Here is a 15237-nt window from a genome sequence, read left to right as displayed (position 1 = left end):
TTTGGCACTTGAGGAAGGGAGGCCCTAATAATGTTGGGATGAGCCAGATTTAATGTGATCAGGTGTTACACACTTTCCCAATGCACCACAAATCTAATGCTAATTTCACTCAGATGCATTTGAGCAGAGTGGCAGTTCTACATACACAATGGCCCATCTGTTCTTAGGTGCACTAAACTCAGTGAGGTTGTACCAACGTACACAAGGGGAGGATTTGCTGGCAAGAATCTTGTTATTTATATATGTACTTTTGTTCCATCCCCATGTTACTGTCAAAGTGTCCAGTGGTTGCATCCAATTGAATAGGAACAAAGAAAATAATGCAGTTTCCAGCACACCATCTCTATCAGGATGGAGGCCCATAGCATAAGCAGAGTCCAAGAAACAGCGAATCTAGAGGATCAAAACACTTCAGAAGTTTGTTGGCAGCTTGACCTTGAGATGGCCCCCAGGGAATATTCCACAGTCATAAGTACAGTCAGGACAGCACTGGAGCCATCTGCAGACAAAGGCAACACTTTCCTAAAATATACTCCAGCTCTTGGCACCTGGCCTCTGCAATTGTCAAGCTTATCCTGCACACACTCACAGATGGGACGAAGCAACCCCTGCCAGAGAGCTGCCCCAGTGACATTAATGTTAACCGCAGGATGCCTGTGTACATGATAGGAATGGGCACCATTTCTTTTTCCTGGCTTTTGTGGACAACTTGGGCTCTCAAACGTATGGTCAGATAAGCCAGTGCCTTGCTGGTGTGGTACATCCCCAACCTTCCAGTTCATTCCCAGAGCAGACACACTAGTTCTCAACTAGACAGACATCTTGGCGTATCCATGTAGGTCCTCATATGGCCCTTATTGGTATGGCATCTGGATGCCTCACAGTACTCCTGGGAGGCAGAGCAGGGCTAATAATCCCATTTTACAGAGGCATAGAGAAACCAAGGCATGGGAAGCCTACGTTAGAAAAGAGACTAGAACGTAGGTGCCCTGCTAGCGTTCTACCCACTGGAGCACCATTTTCCTCTACTACCATGCCCTGAAAACGAGAAGTCCAGCTATCCCACTCTGTCTCAGCAGTCCAATAACCAGAACCACTGCAGAAAGCATCTCTTAAATTAGCATTGGGTCACCATGGAATTTATTATTAGTTCTATTACAAGGGAGCTATTGGTCTTGCTGTGCTAGGCAACCATGCTAGCAAGAGTCAGACCCTGCCCCAGAGAACTTACAAATAGATAAGAGAGTGGGAGAAAGGGAGTACTGCCACCCTTACTTGGTTGATGGGGAACCGTGGTGCAGAAAGATTAAGTCACTTGCCCAAGGTCAGCAGAGCCAGGAATAAGCCCTACTCTGAGTTACATTGCAGCATGTGCTCTGGATGAGATGCGAGCAAGTGGCAGAGTTTTTCTTTATAAAAATTAAAATGGTCAGAAAGCCTCCTGGGCCAAAAACCCACCCTGGAAAGGATTAGGAGGACACAGAGAGATGTATTATGTATGTTGGACCATGACAACCTTGCTCTGTGGTTTATGGTTAGAGCTCCTGAAATTCTGCCCTGTGCTGCTGACAGATAAGACAGTTTCCTGTTTTGTGACGGGTGTTCTTCGAGATGTGCTGCTCATGTCCATTCCAAGCTGGGTGTGCATGGATGCACGCCCAGTCACTGGAAGCTTTTTGCCCTAGCCAGTAGCCATAGGGTCAGCGCAGAGCCCCCTGGAGTGGCGCCAATATGGCGACCAATATATGCACCGCCCTACCCCACGCCCCTGCTCAGTTCCTTCTTGCCTGCTACTCCGATAGTGGGGAAGGCAGGAGGGTTTTGGAATGGACATGAACACCACATCTCGAAGAATACCAGTTACAGAACAGGCTACTGTCTTTTCTTCTTTGAATGATTGTTGATGTCCATTCCAAGTTGGGTGAATACAAGCCAATGCCTCGGAAGTAGGGTCAGAGCCCTGAACGGAGTGCAGGACAGCCCTGCCCACCCCAGTGTCATCTGGTGCGTGCTGAATCAAAGCATAATGTGCTGTAAACGTATGAATTGAGGAGCAGGTGGCTGCCCTAAAGATGTCTTGGATAGGCACCTGTGCCAAATACACCACAGACGATGCTTGCGCTCTTGTGGGGTGTGCCCTATCCTGAGAGGGAGGAACCCCTGTGAGCTTGTAACACTCCTAGATGCATGTCACTACCCAGGAGGAAGTTCGCTGGGAGGAAACCAGAAGACCCTTGATCCTATCAACAACTGCCACAAAGAGTTGATGCATTCTTCTAAAGGGACTCGTCCTATCCATATAGGAGACCAGCGCCCTTCTAACGTCCAAGGTATGTAAACATTGCTCCCTTGGGGAGGCATGGGGCTTTGGGTGAAATACCAGTAGGGAAATGTCTTGGTTAACATGAAACATGGAAACCACTTTAAGCAAAAAATCAGGGTGAGGGCTCAGCCTAACCTTATCCTTGTGAAACACAGTGCACAAGGGGACCACTGAAAGTGCCCTCAACTCAGGTACCCTCCTAGCTGAGGTGATTGCCAGCAAAAACACTGTTTTGTAACTCAATCAGGAGAGAGCAGGTAGCCAGGGGTTCAAAGGGGGCCCCCATAAGCTTGGCTAACACCAAGCTGAGATCCCACGGAGGCAGTGGTGCCTAAACCTGGGGCTTGACCTTTTCCAAACCTTTCAGAAATATTTTGACTATGGGGTCTGAGAACACAGAAGACATTACATGACCCAGGTGAAAGGCTGAGATAGCAACTAAGTGCATCCTAACTGAGGACAGGGACAAGCCCTCCCGTACCAGACCCTATAGGTAATCTAAAATCAATGGAATAGGGCCTTGCGAGGGAGATAGCCCTCTGTGAGACACCCACACTGAAAACCTTTTCCACTTGACCAAATAAATCGCCCTTGTGGAGGGTTTTCTACTATTTAACAGTACGTCCTTTATGGGATCTGAACAGGCCAGCTCCCGGTCCCTCAACCATTGAGCATCCACGCTGTGAGGTGCAGCGACTAGAGACTGGGATGTCGCAGTCTCCCCTCTTGCTGTGTCAGCAGGACTGTCCGGATTGGCAACGTCATCGGCTTGCGGATCGACAGGTGCAGGAGGGACGTGTACCAGTGCTGACAGGCCCATGCTGGTGCCACCAGGATGATCAATGCCCCTTCTGAGCGAATCTAGAGGAGGACCCTGTGAACTAGGAGGATTAGAGGGAATGCATACATCATCCTGCCCGAACAGGGGACACTGAAGGCATCCGCCCAGGATCCCAGGCTCTGAGCAAAGCGGACAGGGAGCTATAGACAAGGGAGTTTAAGAGGGAGAGCAAGTGATCCTGCCGCTGCAGAAGCTACCAGGTGAGAGCGCTGCCTTTTGGGGTGAGTGAGTGTGCTTAACTGTTTGAATCTGTTTGAATTTGAACTGCCATTTTGATTTCAGGTGGGTCAGTTTCAGTTTCAGTTTCTGTGGCAGCTGGGACTGCCTGCCTGACCGTTGTTCCCTTGATTGGCCTTCCCTTGTGTGACTCACAGGGGGAGGGTCTGACCCAGGCCAGGAGGCTTTAAAAGCCAGAGGCAAGGGCGACCAGGGGAGCGAAGTGGACAGGGAGCTGCAGACAGGGGAGTTTAAGAGGGAGTTGGACAGAGGGAGGCCTACGATGGTTAGGAAGACCCGCAACACCTGTGCCACCACTACTGCTGTCTCCTCCACCTGTGCCTGTAGCCAGACAGACTGCCTGACCATGGATGCCTCTACCCAGATCCTGGTGTGGCTTTGCAGGGTCTGTAGCCTGCAATTCCCACTCACTGATATCCAGGCTGGGGGGACCATCCAGTGTGAAAGGTGCCTGCTGGTGGAATCTCTCAGGCGACAGGTGGAGGAGCTACAGGAGGAGGTGGCCAGGTTGAGGAGTATCCGACTCCATGAGCAGTTCCTGAACAGTATTCATGTGGAGACAGCTGAGGTAACTGTCCCAGTACACAGGACAGCTGATAAACCAGTGGTGGAGGAGGAGATAGATCAGGGTGGACACTGGCAGCTTGTTACTTCTGGCAGTAGGCAGTGTTCCACCCCTGCTCAGAACCCTCCCACTGTGGTACTGGGAAACCGTTGCGCTGTACTTGATACAGGAGACAAAGAATTGCCCCATACAGTAGAGGAGAAGCCTCGTACCCCCAAGACTGGGAAGTCTGCTGCCACCACTGCGAGGAGGAAACAGTAGTGGTGGTCGGGGACTCTCTTCTGAGGGGGATGGAGGCACCCATCTGTCTCCCTGACATTTCATCCTGGGAGGTATGCTGCCTGCCTGGGGCCTGTATCCGCGATGTTACGGAGGCATTGTCAAGGATTATCAGGCCATCTGACTACTATCTCATGCTTCTCATCCATGTGGGCACTAATGATACTGTGAGGTATGATGCTGAGCAGGTCAAGAGTGACTTCAGGGCTCTGGGGGCACGTGTGAAGGAGTCTGGGGCGCAGGTGGTATTCTCCTCAATCCTGCCTGTCAGTGGTAGGGGCCCAGGCAGAGACAGGTGCATCCTAGAGGTGAATGCCTGGCTTCGAAGATGGCGTCACCAGGAAGGCTTTGGCTTCCTTGACCATGGGATGCTATTCCAGAAGGACTGCTGGGCAGAGATGGTGTTCACCTTTTGAGGAGGGGAAAGACTGTATTTGGACACAGACTGGCTAACCTAGCGAGGAGGGCTTTAAACTAGGTTCAACGGGGGCAGGGGAACAAAGCCCTCAGGTAAGTGGAGAACATGGAAACCTGGGTGATGGGTCAGAAATGGGAGGCAGTATGGGCAACAATGTCAGAGTAAAAAGAGGGTCAGGGCAAAACAGGGAGGCAAGATCAAATCAATATCTTAGATGCCTATATACAAATGCAAGGATGGGTAATAAGCAGGAAGAATTGGAAGTGCTAATAAATAAATATAACTGTGACATTGTTGGCATCACAGAAACTTGGTGGGCTAATACACATGATTGGAATGTTGGTATTGAAGGGTACAGCCTGCTTAGGAAGGATAGACAGGGAAGAAAGGGGGAGGCGTTGCCTTATATATTAAAAATGTACACACTTGGGCGGAGGTGGAGATGGACATAGGAGATGGACGTGTTGAAAGTCTCTGGGTTAGATTAAGAGGGGTAAAAAACAAGGGTGATGTCCTGCTAGGCGTCTACTACAGGCCGCCTAGCCAGGTGGAAGAGGTGGATGAGGCTTTTTTTAAACAACTAACAAAGTCAAGCAGGGCCCCAGATTTGGTGGTGATGGGGGACTTCAACTATCCAGATATATGTTGGGAAACTAACACAGCGGGGCACAGACTATCCAGTAAGTTCTTGGATTGTATTGGAGACAATTTTTTATTCCAAAAGGTTGAAAAAGCTACCGGGGGGAAGCTGTTTTAGATTTGATTTTAACAAATAGGGAGGAATTGGCAGAGAACTTGAAGGTGGAAGGCAGCTTGGGTGAAAGTGATCATGAAATCATAGAGTTCACAATCCTAAGGAAGGGTAGAACAGAAAACAGCAAAACAGAGATAATGGATTTCAGGAGGGCAGCTTTTGGTAAACTCAGAGACCTGGTAGGTAAGGTCCCATGGGAGGCAAAACTGAGGGGAAAAACAGCTGAAGAGAGTTGGCAGTTTTTCAAAAGGACATTATTAAGGGCCCAAAAGCAAGCTATCCCGCTGTGTAGGAAAGACAGAAAATATGGAAAAAGATTGCCTTGGCTTAACCAGGAGATCTTGCATGATCTCAAAATAAAAAAGGAATTGTATAAAAAATGGAAACAAGGAAAAATTACAAAGGATGAATATAAACAAACACCACAAGAATGCAGGAGAAAGATTAGAAAGGCTAAGGCACAAAATGAGCTCAAACTAGCTACAGGCATAAAGGGAAACAACAAGGCTTTTTATAAATATATTAGAAACAAGAGGAAGAGCAGGGACAGGGTAGGGCCATTGCTCAGTGAGGAGGGAGAAACAGTAACAGGGAACTTGGAAATGGCAGAGATGCTTAATGACTTCCTTGTTTTGGTCTTCACTGAGAAGTCTGATGAAGGAATGCCTAACATAGTGAATGCTAGTGGGAAAGGGGTAGGTTAGAAGTTGAAATAAAAAAAGAACAAGTTAAAAATCACTTAGGAAAATTAGATGTCTGCAAGTCACCAGGGCCTGATGAAATGCACCCTAGAATACTCAAGGAGCTGATAGAGGAGGTATCTGAGCCTTTATCTATCATCTTTGGAAAATCATGGGAGACAGGAGAGATTCCAGAAGACTAGAAAAGGGCAAATATACTGCCCATCTATAAAAAGGGGAATAAGAATAACCCAGGAAATTACAGGCCAGTCAACTTAACTTCAGTGCCAGGAAAGATAATGGAGCAGGTAATTAAAGAAATCATCTGCAAGCACTTGGAAGGTGGTAAGGTGATAGGAAACAGCCAACATGGGTTTGTAAAGAATAAATCTTGTCAAACTAATCTGATAGCTTTCTTTGATAGGATAACAAGCCTTGTGGATAGGGGAGAAGCCGTAGATGTGGCATATCTAGACTTTAGTAAAGCATTTGATACAGTCTCTCATGATATTATAAAAAAACTAGGCAAATACAATTTAGATAAGGCTAATATAAGGTGGGTGCATAGCTGGCTGGATAACCATACCTAGAGAGTAGGTCTTAATGGTTCTCAATCCTGCTGGAAAAAGTAGAACAAGTGGGGTTCTGCAGGGGTCTGTGTTAGGACCGGTTCTGTTCAATGTCTTCATCAATGATTTAGATATTGGCATAGAAAGTATGCTTATTAAGTTTGCAGATGATACCAAGTTGGGAGGGGTTGCAACTGCTTTGGAGGATAGGGTCATAATTCAAAATGATCTGGATAAATTGGAGAAATGGTCTGAGGTAAACAGGATGAAGTTTAATAAGGACAAATGCAAAGTGTTCCACTTGGGAAGGAACAATCAGTTTCACACATACAGAATGGGAAGAGACTGTCTGGGAACAACTACAGCAGAAAGGGATCTAGGGATTATAGTGGATCACAAGCTAAGTATGAGTCAACAGTGTGATGCTGTTGCAAAAAAAGCAAACATGATTCTAGGATGCATTAACAGGTGTGCTGTGAACAAGACACGAGAAGGCATTCCTCTGCGCTACTCTGTGCTGGTTAGGCCTCAGTTGGAGCAGTGTGTCCAGTTCTGGGCACCGCAGTTCAAAAAAGATGTGGAGAAACTGGAGAGGGTCCAGAAAAGAGCGGCAAGAATGATTAAAGGTCTAGAAAATGTGACCTATGGAAAAAGGTTGAAAGAATTGGGCTTGTTTAGTTTGGAAAAGAGAAGACTGAGGGGAGACATGATAGTGGTTTTCAGGTATCTAAAAGGGAGTCATAAGGAGGAAGGAGAAAACTTGTTCTTCTTGGCCTCTGAGGATAGAACAAGAGGCAACGGGCTTCAACTGCAGCAAGGGAGGTTTAGGTTGGACATTAGGAAAAAGTTCCTAACTGTCAGGACGGTCAAACAGTGGAATAAATTGCCAAGGGAGGTTGTAGAATCTCCATTGCTGGAGATATTTAAGAACAGGTTAGATAGATATCTATCAGGGATGGTTTAGACAGTACTTGGTCCTGCCATTGGGGCAGGGGGCTGGACTCGATGGCCTCTCGAGGTCCCTTCCAGTCCTCGTGTTCTATGATTCTATGATTGCGGTAGGAGCAAAACATCCCGCATTTTGCATTGAGGCAGGAGGCGAAGAGGTCCACCTGGGATACCCCCGCTTCCAGAAAACAGAATGGACGACCTCCGGCTGGAGAGACCACTCCTGATCCATAAAGGACCTTCTGAGCTGGTCTGCCAGTGAACTGTGCACATCTGGCAGGTAAAAGGCCTGCAGCATAATGTTGTGCTGTATACAGAAGTCCCAGAGCACCACGGCCTTGTGACACAGGGGAGAGGAGCGTGCACCCCTGTTTGTTGACATAGTACATTGCTGTCGTGTTGTCTATACTGACTGCCATGCAATGTCCAGTCAGATTGGCCTTGAAAGTCTCACATGCTAGTCTGACAGTCCTGAGCAATCTCACATTTATGTGGAGCTGAAGGTCCGACACACTTCAAAGAGCCTGGGTTTGCAGCTGACCCAGGTGCACTCCCCTGGTCTGAAGCGTCCATTCATAGGGAAAGCGAGGTCTGCTGAGGGGCAAAGGGAACTCCTGTGAGGACGACCCCCTCATCCAACGAGTGCAGGGTCAACAAAGGCCATGTCAGCACTGTAACCACCACCTTTGGCCATGATCTCTGAAGACTCTTGGAGACCAGGAGAGATCCCAGATGACTGGAAATGGGCAAATGTAGTGCCCATCTTTCAAAGAGGAAAGACGGACAATCCAAGGAACAATAGACCGGTCAGCCTTACCTCAGTCCCTGGGAAAATAATGGAGGGGATTGTCAAGGAATCCATTTTGGTGCACTTCGAAGAGGGGAAAGTGATCAATAGTAGTAAACATGGAATCACCAAGGGCAAGTCGTGCCTGACCAATCTGATTAGCTTCTATGATGAGGTAACTGGCTCTGTGGACATGGGGAAGTCAGTGCCTTGACTTCAGCAAAGCATTTGATACAGTCTCCCACAACATTCTTGCCCATAAGTTAAGAAACTATGGGTTGGATACATGGACTATAAGATGGACAGAAAGCTGGCTTGATGGTCGAGCCCAACGGGTTGTGGTCAATGGTTCAGTATCTGGATGGTGGTCAGTTTCAAGTGGAGCGTCACAAGGCTCGGTTCTGGGGCTGGTGATGTTCAACATCTTTATTAATGACCTGGATGAGGGACTGGATTGCACCCTCAACAAGTTTGCAGATGACACTGAACTAGGGGGTAAGGTTGATAAATTAGAGGGTAGAGATAGGATCCAGAGTGACCTGGATAAACTGGAGGCCAAATAAATCTGATGTGGTTCAACAAGGAGAAGTGTAGAGTTCTGAACTTGGGACAGAAGAATCCCAAGCATTGTTATAGGCTGGGGACGACTGGCTCAGCAGCAGTACAGGGGAAACTGTCCTGGGGATTATGGTGGATGAAAGGCTGGATATGAGTAAACAGTGTGCCTTGTAGCCAAGAAGGGTAATAGTATATTGGGGTGCATTAGGAGGAGCATTTCATGCAGATCTAGAGAAGTTGTTGCTCCCCTCTATTCAGCACTGGAGAGGCCACACCTGGAGTACTGTGTCCAGTTTTGGGCTCCCCAGTATAGAAAGGATGTGGATGTGCTGGAGCAGATTCAGCGGAGGGCAACGAAAATGATTAAGGGGCTGGAGCACATTACCTATGATAAGTGGCTGAGGCATTTGGACGTATTTACTTTGCGGAAGAGAAGACTGAGGGGTGATTTAATAGCAACCTTCAACTTCCTGAAGGGGAGCTCTATAGAGGATGAAGAAAGGCTGTTCTCAGTGGTGACAGATGGCAGAACAAGGAGCAATGGTCTGAAGTTTCAGAAGGAGAGGAGTAGGTTGGATACAAGGAAAAACTACTTAACCAGGAGGATGCTGAAGCACTGGAATGCATTGCCTAGACAGGTGATGGACTCTCCAACGTTTGAGGTTTTTAAGTGCCAGCTTGACAAAGTCCTGCCTTGGATGACTTAGTTGGGGTTCATCCTTCTGGAAGCAGGGGGCTGGACTCCATGACCTCCTGAGATCCTTTTCAGCCCTATGATTCTATGATGACCAGCACAAAAGCCATTATCATTCACCAACATATTTCGCTGGACTGGTCACATGGTTCGGATATCTGATCAGCACCTCCCAAAACAGATTGTGTTTTCTGAATTGGATGAAGGACAGAGGAGCATTTGGGGCCAGCAGAAAAGATATACAGGCATGCTGAAGGCACACATGAAAAAGTGTAGCATTGGTGTTGACACTTGGGAAAACTTTGCTCAAGACTATCCCCAATGGAGAACAGTAAACTATGAGGCAGTGGCACAATTTGAGAGGTCCCACTGCAGTGCAGACAACAACAGGCAGAGAAGAAAAGAGCATCAGAAACTGCCCTGCGCCCTTCCAACAGCTATTAACACCTGCCTCTTCTGTGATCAGATCTGCAGGTCCAGATTTGGGCTTATCAGCCATCAACAGACCCACAAATAGGAGGGTGACACCCTACTCATTATCAAGTGACCACCAAGAGAGCTGTTAACTGGGCAGTACAATATGATCATTAGAGTACCAATACGAAAGGAGCACTTGCAGGTGCAAGCTTACTGTGGGCTTCCTTATGTCCCTCCCAAATCTGTCTCCCTCTGCAAAAAGGTGGACATTTGCTCCCACTGGCATCGTAAGTAATGTGAAATCTAAAGCTCACATTTTATTATTTCATGTGGCTCAGAATGGGGTATTATTTCATGTGGCTCAGAATGGGGTATTAACTTTGCTTGGTCACAAAATGCTCCAAGTCTAGCTTCCATCATAGGATATGCCAAAACTGTTTATTTTACTTGTCACTGGCCTCATCTGCAGTCAGTGGTTTTCTCAAGCGATGTCAAAGGCATTAATCTGCATACTTTCTGCTACGCATACACTGGTCTTTCTGTTCTTTATGCCAAAGGGATCACATAAAGAAACCCAGACAGAATTCTAAGATTTACAAGGCACTCTTCAGTTCACCAGCAAGAAATCCAGGAAGCTGATGAAATTGGAAAGTAACCCACTCCCAGAGTCCCAGCCTACCTTGAATTTCCTTAATGCTTGCCTTTGCCATTCCACTTTTTCAGTAGAGTGATACAGCAGTAAAGAGAGGACTATTTTGCATTCAGAATGCATTCATTATGCCTTTGGTCTGAGGTCATTAGGCAGTTTTGACACACTCCTTTTGCAGGCAAACCCCGTTGGAAAAAGGACTTTGTGCATGCTAAGGAGTGGAACATATAATTACAACGTGTGCATTTAATGCATCCTTTTGTTTTAAGCGTGGAGGATGTGACAAGAGAGGTGTTCTAGCCTCTTGCATCACCAAGTATACTGGCATTTTAAAACCCAAAATTTTTCCAGAAAAAATGTGTAACATATGTGGTCATCTCTGTAATATTTATACATGTTGGCTTCCTTTGCACTACTGGGGATTTTGCCATTGATTTAAATGAGATGAGGCACATGCCTTATAAGAATGCATGTCCATCAGTCTGGGACATTGGATTCCCAAATTGGATCGCTCAAAAGGTGGTAACTGCATCATTGCCACCTTTGCTCCCGCTGAGCAGCACTTTGCTGTGGAAGTGGTCACCAGAGCTACTTGCATTTCACTTGAGTTAGGGGTAGCAGAATCTAGTTCAATGCATGTAATGAGCTAATAGAGAAATTCCCTTGGGCTTTGGATCAGGCTTAAAGTGGTGGACAACCTGCAGCCCATCAGGTTTCTATGTGTGGCCCATGGGGCACTTTGTTTACTGCTGCCCACATGCAGGGTGCCCAGATTCCACTGTTTTCCATTGATGTAGTTTCTTTTTACTACAGATATTACTGAAGTGACACTCATGTAAAGCAGGGAAACGTGCAGTAAGATGTGTGCTGATTAGACACATCACTGCTTCTGAGAGCTGTGCACTGCCTCCACATCCAGTGAAAGCACCACTAACATGCAATCAGCCCAGCCTGCCCATTCTAGGTACAGAAGCACAGCTAACTATATATTTATTGTATATGGAGACACATCTCATAGGACTAGAAGGGATCTTGGGAGGTCACTGAGCACCTCCAAGCACCATGCCCCCCCGCACTTCCTTTTAATCTAATTGTCCCAGATCCCTAACTGGCCTCCTCAAGGATTGAGCTCACAACCCCAGGTTTATCAGGCCAATGCTCAAACCACTGAGCTATCCCTCCCACTCAAAAATCTATTTGTCCAAGACCCCTACATAGTCCCCACAAGGGCTGAACTCACAGCCCTGCATTTAACAAACCAATGCTCAACCCACTGAACTATCCCACCCATCTCAAGAGACCATCTTGGTAATAACAAACTTGTGGTCCACTAAGATGAAGGAAGACCACTCACATGGCCGACTCACTAGCCTAAGTTGCACATCGCAGCCTATGGCATTTTACTCACATTATTTGCAATCCTGTAACTTGAAATCACAGAGAAGTCATTGTTGAATAAGATTTTTTCTTCTTACAGGAAAATGTCTCACCTCTTCCACATTTTTTCCCCAATCAAAAGCCTGCATGGGGCCTTTTAGAAGTACTTTGCAAATTTCCAGAGCACCAGTAAAACAGAGTAAGCATCAACAAATAGTAACAAACATTATCTGATGAAGACTTCTGCATCTGGGGAAGACAAGCCTTCTGGCTTAGAGATCATAATCACAAATGGAAAACCAGACTATTGGCTTTTGAAAAAGGAAGCCACAAAATGGGGATCAGAACCAGATCAAACTGTTCTTAACTTGAGAAAAACAGCTTGAAAGTTTCAGGTCTGTGGAATAAAAAGCAGAATTATCATTCTCTGCCAGCTTTGAATGCTTGTTGTAAATCTTCTGTTGTGGAACTTTCACAAGAAAAATCTGCAGAGCTAGAACAATTGTGCAGTAATAAGCAGCACAGATACAGTACAGAGATCTCAGAGAAAGAACACTTTCTTTTTGGCACAGAGCCAAAAGGAATACTGAAAATGACACATTAGGTTGATTAGCTAAAGAAACTCAGTATCCTACTGCCATTTATGGCCATACTATTGCTGCCTGACCCATATTTAGAAGTCTGGACTTGTTTTATAGCTCTCTGCTTTCAGGGTATGATCCCAAAATCTTTGTTAAGATTTAACTGCAGCCTTCTCTGCTACTTTCCCTTATTCAAAATATGAAACAATGGATATTGTAGGTATGTGCACAGTCCTCCTGACCTTTGAAAACGAAGAATCAAAATAAACCTTTTGGTTTGCAAACCATTACCTCACCAGTTCCCCCCTCTCACCCCCCCACCCCCCATATGAATTTTCTGTTTGTTGGGTGAGTGAAATGTTCTATCTACCTTCCAGTGTAAAGCCCCCTGTGTTATAGGAGCAAAACTGGTTTCAGCTCACTAGGGCACTGAATATGATGCCTGGTCCAACGTAACTGCACAACACAATGGTTTGCAATGTTGGGTACGATAAAACCAGAATGCACTGAAAGACAAGACTTCACATGGGCTGCGTCTACACGTGCACGCTACTTCGAAGTAGCGGCGCCAACTTCGAAATAGCGCCCGTCACGTCTACACGTGTTGGGCGCTATTTCGAAGTTGAAATCGACGTTAGGCGGCGAGACGTCGAAGTCGCTAACCCCATGAGGGGATGGGAATAGCGCCCTACTTCGACGTTCAACATCGAAGTAGGGACGTGTAGACGATCCGCGTCCCGCAACATCGAAATAGCGGGGTCCTCCATGGCGGCCATCAGCTGGGGGGTTGAGAGATACTCTCTCTCCAGCCCTTGCGGGGCTCTGTGGTCACCGTGGGCAGCAGCCCTTAGCCCAGGGCTTCTGGCTGCTGCTGCTGCAGCTGGGGGTCCGTGCTGCATATACAGGGTCTGCAACTAGTTGTTGGCTCTGTGTATCTTGCACTGTTTAATGAAAGTGTGTCTGGGAGGGGCCCTTTAAGGGAGCGACTTGCTGTTGAGTCCGCCCCGTGACCCTGTCTGCAGCTGTGCCTGGCTCCCTTATTTCGATGTGTGCTACTTTGCCGTGTAGACGTTCCCTCGCTGTGCCTATTTCGATGTTGGGCTGAGCAACGTCGAAGTTGAACATCGACGTTGCCAGCCCTGGAGGACGTGTAGACGTTATTCATCGAAATAGCCTATTTCGATGTCGCAACATCGAAATAAGCTATTTCGAAGTTGGGTGCACGTGTAGACGTAGCCATGGTGTCATAGTGCCATAAAAATGAAAAAAACTTTTTTAAAAAGGAAGTAAATGTAATGATCTGAACATTAAACAGAATGTAAAATGGTTAGTGAAAAGCTCTGTTTTGATAGCAGGAAGCCATTCCCAAATGCTTGTCAGATCCTAGGCCAAAGGAATGAAGAACATTACTGTGAGGGCTCTAACCTAAACCTCTATATTTCTCCTGAACACTGGTATAGCAAAGGGTAATTCAATACACAACAAAGGCAAAGGCTTAAATCCAGATCTTGTATAAGTGAATGTAAAAACATTCACCAGCAGATGATGGCAGGTAGTTACTTGTTCTTGACAAGAGCTGTGGGGAGGGAAAGGAAGTCCTTTGAGAAGGATTGTCCCTCAGGAAACAGTCCCTATGCAGTTCCTCCTGTGTGTACAGGGACCTGCTGTGAAAATAGCAGGGGAAAAGGGGATCCCTGCCCCATCTTCCCCTCTACTTCATATGTCTTATGCCCTTCGGAGTGTACTGAAGGACCTAGGCCTTGTGTTGTGAAAGCAGGTGTGTGTCCGTGTCCCTGCAAATTCTTCCACTTGTGCACCTCTGCAAGATCCAGGGACTATCGAGTTCATGTTGTTTTATGTACCAAATGAGTTAGCTTTAGTTTTAATTTCTGCTGAGCTGTATGAACGAGTATCTCTACATTCAGAAATACTATTATTGCACTTAAATGATAGAGCCAACTAGCACTTCAAGCACATGGACAAGTTTTTGCAAGCTATTTGTCTAGGCCATGCCAATGCCATTCACTTTTCCACATAATCTTGGACTAGAAAATGGGAGTTCCCGGCTCTCAGTTTCACCCTCCCATCACTTGATACCCCTGCCTCGTATCTGTAACTGTGTTATTTCTGCAATACAACTACACCATGGGCACCAAGACTGCATAATTTTTGGTGGTGCCCAAAATGGGCCCAAGTAGAGCTGTTCCACCCACAGGACAGACCAGGAAAACAGCTCCAGGCTCCATGCTCTGGGGGGGCAGTGCTCTTCAGGGAGACTTGGGGTCCAGAGCAGCCTGGGGCATTAGCGAGGGCCTGGTGCTGGCAGCAGTGAGCAATCTGACCCCAGCCTGCTGAGCTTTACCCTACCAGCTCCCAGCATCACTCAAGGGACGGGGTGGAAGCTAGAAAGAGGTAGGGAGGGAGTTTGGGGGATGGAATGGAATGGGGTAAGGTGGAGAGGAGTGGGCTGGGGTCAGATCACTTGCTGCTGATGGCACCAAGTCCCCACATTCGTCAGAAGTGCACGATGCTCCCCAGAGCACTGGGCCTGGGGCATTTT

At 47.0% G+C, this 15237-nt stretch overlaps 1 protein-coding gene across 1 annotated transcript in view; it reads right to left on the bottom strand.

Annotated features, from left to right (window-relative positions):
- Positions 1 to 15237, bottom strand: part of PRKCH (protein kinase C eta) — a 187121-nt gene that overhangs the window by 35459 nt on the left and 136425 nt on the right. The window lies entirely within an intron of this gene.

The sequence above is a fragment of the Carettochelys insculpta genome, chromosome 6 (genome assembly GCF_033958435.1).
Source record: "Carettochelys insculpta isolate YL-2023 chromosome 6, ASM3395843v1, whole genome shotgun sequence".
NCBI lineage: Eukaryota > Metazoa > Chordata > Testudines > Carettochelyidae > Carettochelys > Carettochelys insculpta.
Note: the sequence above shows the minus strand (reverse complement) of the source record. Positions and strands in the feature narration are given on the sequence as shown.